Genomic DNA, 12,148 nt, shown 5'->3' with positions numbered 1-12,148 from the left:
CTCCATGATTAGGAATACTGGAGTATAATCGTATGGTGATGTAGACACCTCTCTGTCTTTCTGTCTGTCTGTCTCTCTCTGTGTCTGTCTGTCTGTCTCTCTCTGTCTCTCTCTCTCTCTCTCTCTCTCTCTCTCTCTCTCTCTCTCTCTCTCTCTCTCTCATGTCAAGGTGTTCTAGATAGGCCTGGCCCGCACATTGAAAAACGAAAATACATGCATGATATTTATTGAATTCATTTTTATAACAGGTTTGTTGTAGTTACATATACTGTCTCTTGGAAACAGACAGGGGGTGGAGGGTTATCCTTCGCTACATGGGTTCAATTAATAATTTTCAGCCTATTTTTTTCTCATTCAATACTACTATCAAGAATATGGGGGGTTGGGGATTTCACTCAATATATCCTTATTCGCATATGAAAATAAGTGCCTGGGAAAAGCAGTTACATATACCACATTGTCTATACATGTACTCAAACTACTTCCCAGAGTCCTACTCCTAGTCCTAGTTCTAGATTTGGACTGAATGTCGGTGCATGCAATGACATGCCCACTGACTGATGTATTTTCATTTTATCAAAGATGAACACTATATGGAGATAGAGAGTTGGTACTACTTGGTTGACCATTTAGGGGAATGTAAAGATATAAACACGGACACATTTTTGTGAGGCTTTTAAATACATTGGACGCATTTTTGTGAGGTTTTTAAATGCATTTGCTATATGAAATATACCATCTGAAGTTACATGCATATTACTTGACGTGTTTTACTGTACCCAAGAAAATGATATCCCATTCATGCAACATAAATTTGTAGCGTTTAGTATATGTACATTTACCACACTTTATTCAATATATTTTGTAAATACCCACAGCATATTTTATTCGTATGTACTGTAACATGTATGTTGCATACACATGTAAGCAGACCTATTATATAGTCCTTGGTGTACGTGGCATAACAAGTAATTTTATCCAACTCAATCGACGTTTTTAATCAAAGTGTTAATATTTATGACCAAAAAACAAAACCAGGAAAAAGAAAATTCAAAAGCCATTTTATTTTTCATATTTCATTTGAATAGGAGGACATCGAACAGCACCTTCGAAAATATGATTGCGTTCTACTGAACAATTTTTGACAAATACACGCATTATTTTCCTCACTCTAATTAACACAAGATTCTTCCGCAAAATGTCTATGACCACGATAAAGTTACATGTAAATAAATTATGTATTTTCCATAGCATGCCAGTTTTCAATTGTCTTTGATCTCAATGAGTATTTTTCTATAAAAAGTTAAATTTGTAACTTTTAGAAAAATATTCTACAAGAATCAGGGGATTGTAAATCCTATAAGGTCGATGACGTCGTTCCGAAAAAGCGACCGTCGGAAGATAGCGTCAGAGTTAACAATGCAATATTGTAACGTTATTTTCTCAATATCAGCAACAAGTAAATGGTACATGTTATATATGAATGAAACGAGAAAATTATCACCTTTCTACCTGCAAAATATGATCGGTTTTTGAAGCGCGGCCAATTTTGGCCAATTACGTCCCTTGTTCTTTAGAGGTTAATAGTATTGCAGGATGTCAAAAGTCGAACTTAAAGTCGGCATTTCGGCAGTTGTGTCGTGGTTTTAATATAATTTACAACTACAGACTGTTGTTGAGTCACATAATGTCTGACGTGTTTCCTACCATTGTTACATTTTACATACTGATGTAGACTACAAATTACTCCCTTTACCTGATTAAGAGAGAGTGTGTTTATGGCGGGTTTGATAAGTTGACATAGGAGTCTTCTCCTGTCCCTACTTCGATGTTTCAAGAGATCTGTGTTTGCCACGTTTCAATATTTGTATTCTTTGTAGTACATGAGATAAATATTTATTCCTATCTTCACCCTTTTACAAATACCCATATATCTTTCAAATTTCACTTCATCTTCTTGTCACATTAATTTTGACTACGGATAACTCCGTTTACATGATTAGGATATAGGGCTCACGGTGAGTGTGACCGGTTGACAGGGTGCTTACTCCTCCTAGGTCCGTGTTTGCCCAACTATCTATTTTGTATTGTTTATAGGAGTTATGAGATTATCTTCACTTTTCAGAAGCTTCGTCAGAACCCTATCTCTACAAGTATCAGCTTTAAATAAATGTTGTATGGTCCAGGTAATCTCTCAGCTCAATAGGACCTCCGCAGAAAGAGAGAATACCACTTCTTGTTATACATTACTATAAGGGTCAGTTCAGGGTTACAAGGCCTTCAGTGTGTGGATAATAGTAGGAAACATATCAAAGATCTCTTACGATGACGTAGCATGATACATGCATTTTTACGCATAAAAACATTTTTAAGTTCTTTATAATTTTCTGAATGATATTTCATATTTCTGTAATGGTAATTCCCGGACTTAATCGCTTTGGGGCTGTTTCTTATCCTTTTTTTTCTTGTAACAGTAAAGCATGCCACTGATCCATGATATTCAAATATATGAAAATAGAAATTCCCAGCAACGAAATATCCCTACAAAACAGAAGACTTACTGGGCCGGATTTGGTTTTAGTCTTTAGTATGGTCCAGGCATTCTCTCAGCTCAATGGGCGCTCCGCAGAGAGGAGAGATAAAGAATATTGCTACTGGATCGGATTTAGTTTTAGTCTTTGTAAAACGATCGTCGCTATTCTTCTTTATGACAATGAAATAAGTTGTTTTCCACACATCACACCTATTCCTCGGTATTTCTCCAACATAACTCTTTTTCTTGATTGGCAAACACGGCAGCCGAATATCACAGAATGAATGGTTATTGGCCGCGGAACGAAGTCTGTTAACTTGGGGTATATGTCCACTTGGTTGTGTTTGTGTGCAGAGCATTTACAAGTCCCTTCACTGAAATGTTTTATGTGCATTTTGATGAGATTTACCGAGTATTGCTGTAACGGATTGGTTAACATTGTGTATCTTGAATTAAATGTATTCAGCTGGTTGAATTTAATTCATATTTTTTAATCGTAATACGGAATTTAAATTCCTTTTAACAGTATTGAAATAGTGAATGTTTTAAACAAATAATCTTATCTTACACGCATATGTAATAATGCAAGTGGATTTAAAAGAATCTGACTCTGAAATGCAGTAATGTAAAATATATTGTATTACCTTATTTTTTTTATTTATAGCCATGTTGTATTTGCGTTGATACTGTATTTATGTGCATAAAATCCAAAATCCAAAACGTCCATACCTAGTTATTATTAATCCAGGTAAATCTGGTTCCCACCCCCGTCACTCACAGTGTTCTCAAAACGAGTGATTAATGAGCAGCGTAGGCGGGGACCAGACTACACTCACTATTACGTCGGGGTTTTTTTCAAGTGGAGGGGAGGGGTTGTCACGGGGGAAGGAGTTGTAACCAAATATATCTTTATTTCAGAAAATGTACGTTGTGAAAACAAGCGTCTTCCCTTCATTCTACTGGGTCGTATCCTACATTGCTTTGATTTTTTTTTTCCTACACTGAAACTTTAAGTAACCGGTATAAACGTATACGGGTTTTTTTCAATGGTTGATTCATCAGGTCATGGGTTCAATTCATTGTTTTGAGCTTACATTTCCACGATCATTCATTACTACAATGTTACAGTGAATCATAAGAGGGTAAGCGCTTCACTAGGAGTATGTCGACATCAAACGTTGCTCTTCATGCCATCATGTATTTACAAAACACGAAATTTATTTCTTCTATTTACACTCTGTATTCATCTCTATCGGATAATTCCCAGCCATTGAAATAGATGTACGGTATCTATCAAGATTCATACGCGCGATGTTCACAACTATGGTGTCCGGATAGGCCCATTTGCAAAAGCGTGACTGTGTGTTAGTCACAACACACCGTCACGCCAACAAGCAACGCGCCTTCGCGCTCTCACGCCAACATGCAACGCACCTTCGCGCTCTCACGCTAACAAACAACACACCTTCTCGCAGACAAGCAACGTGCCTTTGCGCTCAAGACAACAAGCAACTCGCCTTCGCGCTCTCACGACAACAAGCAACATGCCTTCGCGCAGACAAGCAACGCGCCATCGCGCCAACAGAGAGCACGAAGGCGCGTTGATTGTTGTCGTTAGACCGCAAAGACGTGTTGTTTGTCTGCGCGAAGGCACATTGCTTGTTGGCGTAAGAACGTGAAGGTGCGTTGCTTCTTGGCTTGACGGCGTGTTGTGACTAACGCGAAGTCACACTTTTGTAAATGGCCCTATCCGGACACAATAAAATAGTTATCATTACAATTTACAAAGAACATTGGAACTGCTGTCAAGGGCAATAACTCCTACATGTATATTCATTAATGCATATTTTCCTAACAATATCTTCATGACAATAGTGACACTAGCAGACCGTGAAGCTTCTTTCCGTGATGAAATATCATAATATCACGTGTACTAATGAGAACCAATGAAACGGGTGGAAGATCATGTGGGCGTTCTGATGCTAAATTTTATCTTGTATTTTGCACCTGTTGTATCTATTTACCTGATCAGGATACATGGCTCACGGCAGGTATGACCGGTCGACAGTGGATGCTTGCTCGTTCTAGACACCTGATCCCACCTCTGGTGTGTCCAGGGGTCCGTGTTTGCCCAACTATCTACTTAACATTGCTTATTGGAGTTGTGAGATTAATCACTGTTCGTTATCTTCGCCTTTCATCTATGAAATTAATGATATTCCTTCTTCCAACTGTCATGAATTTGAATAGATAATGTATAATTATAATATAATAATTTCATTATATCAAAATCACATAGACAACATGTTTCATGGTAATATCATATGAATGACTCAATCACAGATCAGATAACAGGTAAACTGTACAAAAACTATCAAAAAACTAATCTCTCTCTCTTTCTCTCTCTCTCTCTCTCTCTCTCTCTCTCTCTCTCTCTCTCTCTCTCTCTCTCTCTCTCTCAACAGGGTGTAGTTTGTGATTTATTCTGTTCGGTGGGCCCCTTTGAAATTGAGAAAGGTAATTTCTTCCTGCATAGACAAATATAATGAAAATTTATTACACATAATACTAGTATATTTTTATTATCATTTACAAATCTTACTGTAAGCATTATATACCGGATACCATTTACAAGTCTTATTGTAAGCAATATATACCGGGTACCATTTACAAGTCTTATTGTAAGCATCATATACCGGGTACCATTTACAACAAGTGTTATTGTAAGCATCATATACCAGGTACCATTTACAAATTTTACTGTAAGCATTATATACTGGGTACCATTTACAAATCTTACTGTAAGCATTATATTTTTTTTATGTTTTGATTTTTTTTATTTCACTCAATCGACATACATTTGCACAAAAGTAGATACAAAAGAATATGAATATATTTAAGCGTACACATATATATTATAATGTTCATTTTCTTTTTATGGGAGAGAGAGAGAGAGAGAGAGAGAGAGAGAGAGAGAGAGAGAGAGAGAGAGAGAGAGAGAGAGAGAGAGAGAGAGAGAGAAGAGAGAGAGAGAGAAGACAGAGAGAGTCAATTGACTAATGGAGACTATTTTCGCAGTCCGTTTTAAATTTATCTAATTCATTCCTTTCCTTATAACTATCCTGGTTGATTTGATACAATTGTTTCCAATAATTTATAAGGGATTTAACTGTTAGCTGATTTTTTGTCATCTATTCCTATATCTTTCCAGAAGTCATTTTTTACATTTTCATCTATTTGTAAGATTGCTTGTAGGAGTTATGAGATTGATCACTGTTCGTTATCTTCACCTTGCATAGTCTGAACCTGTATTTATTAATTTGTCCAAGTTTACATAAGGAGACTTTTCCATTTTGAGTTGTCCTCTATAACCAATCTCCTTATCCAAGTCGACTTTAGTCCTTTGGTATAACAATCTAAATCAACCATTTTTGTCCCCCATATGCATACTTTTGTGTGGCAACTTTTCTTTTAATTTTATCAGATTTTGAATTCCAGACAAATTCAAATAAAATAGAATTAAGTTCTTTTATGAAAGCATTCTTTGGGTTTGGTAAGGCAATAAATGAATGATTTAGTTGTGAAATTAGGAGTGATTTCACTAGAGTTATTTTCCTAATTGGAGTCAACTTTCGTTTACTCCACTGGTCAATAATTGACTTAATCTTCACAAGTTTTTTGTCATAGTTCAATTTCAAAATTTTATTTAAATCCACATCATAATGGATTCCTAATAGTTTAAATCGAGTTGTCCATTTTAAATTCATATCAGAACATAATCTTTCATCTGAATATTTTTTACTTCCTATCCATACAATCTGCGTTTTATCTCGGTTTATTTTGAGACCAGATAATTTATAAAATTTCAATATCTTTCAAAGTTTCTCTCAATGAAACCCCAGATTCGTCAAGGATAATGGATGTGTCATCTGCGTACTGTGACATTAGATATTCTGTGTTATTGATTAGAATTCCCTTTATACTTCTGTTATTTTTAATTTTTATAGACAAAATTTCAGCGTATAATAAGAATATGTAAGGTGATAGTGGGTTCCCTTGCCTACAGCCACGTCCTAGTTTAACGAAATTAGATAAGAAGCCTGCTTGTGTCACACATGAAACCGCATTATAGTGAAATGTTGTAATCCAACTATAGAAAGAAGGTCCAAAATTAAAGTATTGTAAAGTATCTTTTATAAATTTCCAAGAAACAGAATCAAAGGCTTTTTCAAAATCTATCATAACTAGCACTCTGGGAATATGATTTGTTTCTGTATAATTTATTAGATCATATATTAATCTACTGTTTGATAATTACTAATAATTTTACTAAGCACAGTTTTTATTCTTCTTTTATCTTGGCACACTGATTTTGACTGCGGATAACTCCGTTTACCTGATCAGGATATGGGGCTCACGGCGGGTGTGACCGGTCAACAGGGGATGCTTACTCCTCCTAGGCACCTGATCCCACCTCTGGTGTGTCCAGGGGTCCGTGTTTGCCCAACTACATGTATCTATTTTGTATTGCTTGTAGGAGTTATGAGATTGATCACTGTTTGTTATCTTCACCTTGCATATGTAACATTGAGAAGAGAAATTGGTCTCAGTTGTTTAGAGAGAATTTTAATTTTCCATCTTTGGGTATGCAAGTTATAATTCCTTGTTTTTGTGTTGATGATAATTCTCCTTGGTCAAATCCATAATTTAATGATCGCACGACAAAAAACCCAATTATTTTCCAGAAAATTTTAAAGAATTCAGCTGTGAAACCATCACTACCAGAGCTTTTGTTATTTGATATATCCTTTAAGACTATAGATGCTTCATTGTGAGTAATATATCCTTCTATTGATTTTTCTCTCCATCAGATAGTTAAGGAACACTAAAATCCTTTAATATATCAGATATTTTAACATCTGCCTTTTCATTTATATTTCTATTACTCGAATATAAGTTTCTATAAAAAATTTCCACCTCCATCTTGTTTGATTATTTCTCTTTGTACATCATTTTCTACAATTATTACTTTTGGAATGATTTTATTTGTAAAATGGCGATTCTCTAGGTTAAGAAAATAATTAGATGGCTTTTCTCCTTCATTTATCCACTTAGCCCGGGAACGTACCATACAATCATTGACTTTATGATTTCGTATATTTTCAAGATCTTTTTTCTTTTCATTTATAGTTTCAATATTTCGTTCAAAATCCCTTTCCAATTCTTCTAGTTGATCTTCTAAATCCTTCTTGTTTTATCTTTGCTTTTTGATGTGACTTGCATATGAAATTGTTTTTGATCTGATTTCCATCAATAGAGTCTCTAAAAATAGTTGTTCATTAATTATAAACTGTATGTCTGCTTCAGGAATGTCTAAAACTGACTCTCTTTCATATACGGGAACTGCGTATTGTTGTTTTATTTGATCAATATGATTATTAATACATTTAATATACTCCATGTCTTTTAAAAGTGAGTTATTAAACTTCCATAGTCCCTTCCCATGTTCGAAATTATCTAATTTAAGTGATACATACACTGGAGAATGATCTGATCTATAGCTTGTCATAATGTCACTGCTTTTAACTTCCTTTAGGAGGGAAGCAGACATAAGAAAGAAATCCAGGCTAGCTTGTTTCATAGGATTAGGTTTTCTCCAAGTGAACCTATTTACATTTGGATGGAATTCTCTATATATATCAACTAAATTTAAAGATAGCATTTGTTATTAACATGTAAATAATTGAAATAATCTTTGGTAGTATCTAGTACCAAATTAAAATCCCCAACAATAATAATTTCCTCGTTGTTTAATTTTGTAATAGTATCTCCTAATTTCTGATAGAAGTCAGGAGAGTCATCATTTGGTCCATATATACATATCAAACTTATTTTCTTATTTTCTAATGAAATGCTAAGTGCAAGTAAATTACCAGTATTATTTTAAATAGGCCGTTCATGAATTTGGTACTCAAAATTATTATTAAATAGAATGGCAACCCCTCTTGAGTTTGAAGTAAAAGAATTGAATCGAGCTTCATAGCCCCAATCATTTCTTATTTCTTGTTCCATTTCCATTGTAAAATGTGTGTCTATTAAACATAAAATGCTGCAATGCTGTTGTCGATAGTATTGGAAAATGTCTTTCCGTTTCTTATGGTCATTTAATCCTTGACAGTTCACAGAGATAATTTTAATTTCAGTCATGTATCTGTTTATTTGTTATATAGATTTCATCAAATACGGACTGACAAAATACTGGTCCCCATTGAAAGGATAGAAACGTGAAGAAAAGGAGAAAGAGAGAGAGAAATGAGAAGAAAATAATAATCATGTATGAAAAGAGTTGAAGATGTTGATTCATTATATTATAACCGAGTAATTTAGTAGGAAAAAGTGCTATTGTCCAAAGCTAGTACATATAATATATATACATTTGTCATTGTCTTCTATACCGGAAGTTGCAATATTAAAGGAAATTATCAAAACCAAAATTGACACAATTACAAATTCCGGAAAACAATATTAGAATAGGATGATCGCGATACAAAGCTATATAGACCCATCATATGCAGACTAATAGAGACATATTAAAGCATAATTATACACACTATCTGCAAATAGTACCTTGATAATAGTAATTAGTAATATTGAATTTTTATAATTCACATTTCTAAATATAACTTGCAAGTACTGCACATTGATATAATATAATATATATACATATATAACCCGCAGCAGTCACTCCTAGAGTACAGTGTTGGCCACTTCACATACATGGTCCTCCATGATTCGGAAGCGGTCCGGGCCAATATGATTTGGAGTCATTACATACCGGGTACCATTTACCTGTCGTGGTTTCCGTCGTTGGGGCTGGCACTTCGCACGTTTCATTTCGACCTGTTGTGCAAATTTGGAAAACAAAAATTGATTTTAAAGGTAATTCCTTTGAAAATAAACAAAACTCTCTCTCTCTCTCCCTCTCTCTCTCTCTCTCTCTCTCTCTCTCTCTCTCTCTCTCTCTCTCTCTCTCTCTCTCGCATGGTCTAAGAATTGTAGTCATCTGCATGTATATCTTTTAAATACCTCAAATTAATACAAATTCTATCATGGTTATTGCAATGATCAAAGGAATGCCGCGGTCATTATTCTACAGTGTACCTTCATACGTATTACCTGATTATGAGAAAATTGATACACATCTCGCTTGCACTTCGAGTTTTACTAATGCAACAATAAAGTCAATGACTGATAATTCAATTTCTTCATCATAAAAATCAATCAATTATATATGCTATAAAACAAATTCATAAATGATTGAAAAACATTTCTCATTCAGTATAAAACCAATCGTCTTCACGGATCTTCTGCTGTACAAACTTTAATTACCTTTTCACAAGAATGATTTGTGCCAAATTTGATTGAAATTGGTTTACTGGCTCTGCTGAAGAAGATAAAAATGTGACAAGTTATCATTAAAGACAACAACAAAACAGACGCCAGAGTGTTTGGCTAGTTTTACCAAAAATAATAGGTGATATGCAATGTACAACCAGGCATGTTTAAAAGCTTGTCGTAACGAAGTTCGACACGTAGATGGAATATACTGACCAAGTAAATTTGCACATTGTGTAACTAATGGTAGAAGGAATAAAATCCGTGTACATATCATTTGAAGGAATCTCACAATCACCATTACTTTGAATCTATAGTATTCTCATTGCTAACAGTTTATCAGTTTGTAAAATGATGTATATGAAAATGGTGTCTACAAAGTGTATTTGAGGTAGAATTTTTTCTATTTTACAGTTCCTATGAATGCCAAGAGAATGGGTGCACAACTGGATACACATACCTTTTATACCGTAATCAAGTGCATGACCAAGAGGTAACTAAATATCAAATGTAGTCAAACACGTAAAAGTATTTAATTCAAATTTTAGATTTCAGTTAAAATGTACCACTATGCATATCTATAAAGTATTGTATTGTCTTTTACGGAGGAAAGTTCCATATTTTCTTCTTGTTTACATCGATGAATAACAAAAGTTTGAATAAGCATTAGTCTTAATTGGGTGATTATGGTATGGTGAAAGAGGAAGAAGTCTCTACAGCCCAGTAGCTAAGTACTTCGTTTCTAGCTTGAAAATGCGGAAGTATATTTAATTGCTGTTATAAAATTTAGAAATTCATTTCAAAATTAAGGATTATCTCCCTCATGCATAGCTCTTATCCTTAGACGAATTTGACTCCACTTTTTTTTGTGTGTTTCCAAATAATAGCCCTAAAACTTCAATGTTTTTGCCTAAAATAGCTCTAAAAGTTTATTGTTATTTCGGATTTCAAACATTTCGGTTGAGCATCACTGAAGAGACATTAATTGTCGAAATGCGCATCTGGTGCATCAAAATTGGTACTGTATAAGTTTTATATTATGACCCCTGGGTCGAGGTCTCTGCTGGTGGACTGTTAGTCTCCGAGAGTCTCTACAGCGGAGTAGCTAAATCCTTCGTTACTAGCTTGAAAATACGGATGTATATTTAATTGCTGTTATAAAATTTAGAAATTCATTTCAAAATTAGGAATTATCTCCCTCATGCATAGCTCTTATCCATAGACGAATTTGACTTAACTTTTATGGCACTCTGTAATTGCCTAAAATAGCTCTAAAAGTTTATTATTATTTCAAACATTTCGGTTGAGCATCACTGAAGAGAAATTATTTTTCGAAATGAGCATCTGGTGCATCAAAATTGGTACCGTATACGTTTTACATTAAACCATAACGACAATGTAATTCATATATGTAATAAGTACATATTTTTACAATGACTTACATGGTAATTGATTGGATATAACCTAACTTCAATATTTGTATATATGTTTAGTTATTGAATATTATACATTTATATGTATCTAATGAATTTTATTTTACGTATTTTTCAGAGAAACATCATTCACGTAGAATTTTTCGATTTTATTTTCATACTTCTGAAATACATAAAAACCCTTGATCAAAAGATCGTTTGCAAATTTATACTTTCACGATTTGACGTCTTCGAGTCATTTCACGATGTTAGTGTAAAAATTAGGAATTTACCAAATAGACATATCACTGTAACACATGATCTTTTTAAGCTTTTATTAGTGGTATTTTAATGCAAATGTTATGCATTAGATGTTCACTGGGAAGAGGCTATATTCTTGGCACACTGATTTAGACTGCGGATATCTCCGTTTACCTGATCAGGATACAGGGCTCACGGCGGGTGTGACCGGTCAACAGGGGATGCTTACTCCTCTTAGGCACCTGATCCCACCTCTGGTGTGTCCAGGGGTCTGTGTTTGCCCAACAATCTATTTTGTATTGCTTATAGGAGTTATGAGATTGATCACTGTTCGTTATCTTCACCTTACATTATGACTGCAATATTTTAATCCTCATACAATTAGCATAAACTTCCCAAATGCAACTTTCTTTCGTCCATTTATTTGAATTCGTCATCGCTCATTATCTTTTGGCGAGTGTTACGAAGTTAAGGATGGAAGTACGATACTTTGTAAACGAATTAAACTCAGAGTTTAATCTTTAAGTTCTAAATGTAATAATTTCTT

This window comes from Ostrea edulis, chromosome 3 (assembly GCF_947568905.1).
Source record: "Ostrea edulis chromosome 3, xbOstEdul1.1, whole genome shotgun sequence".
Classification (NCBI taxonomy): Eukaryota; Metazoa; Mollusca; class Bivalvia; order Ostreida; family Ostreidae; genus Ostrea; species Ostrea edulis.
Note: the sequence above shows the minus strand (reverse complement) of the source record.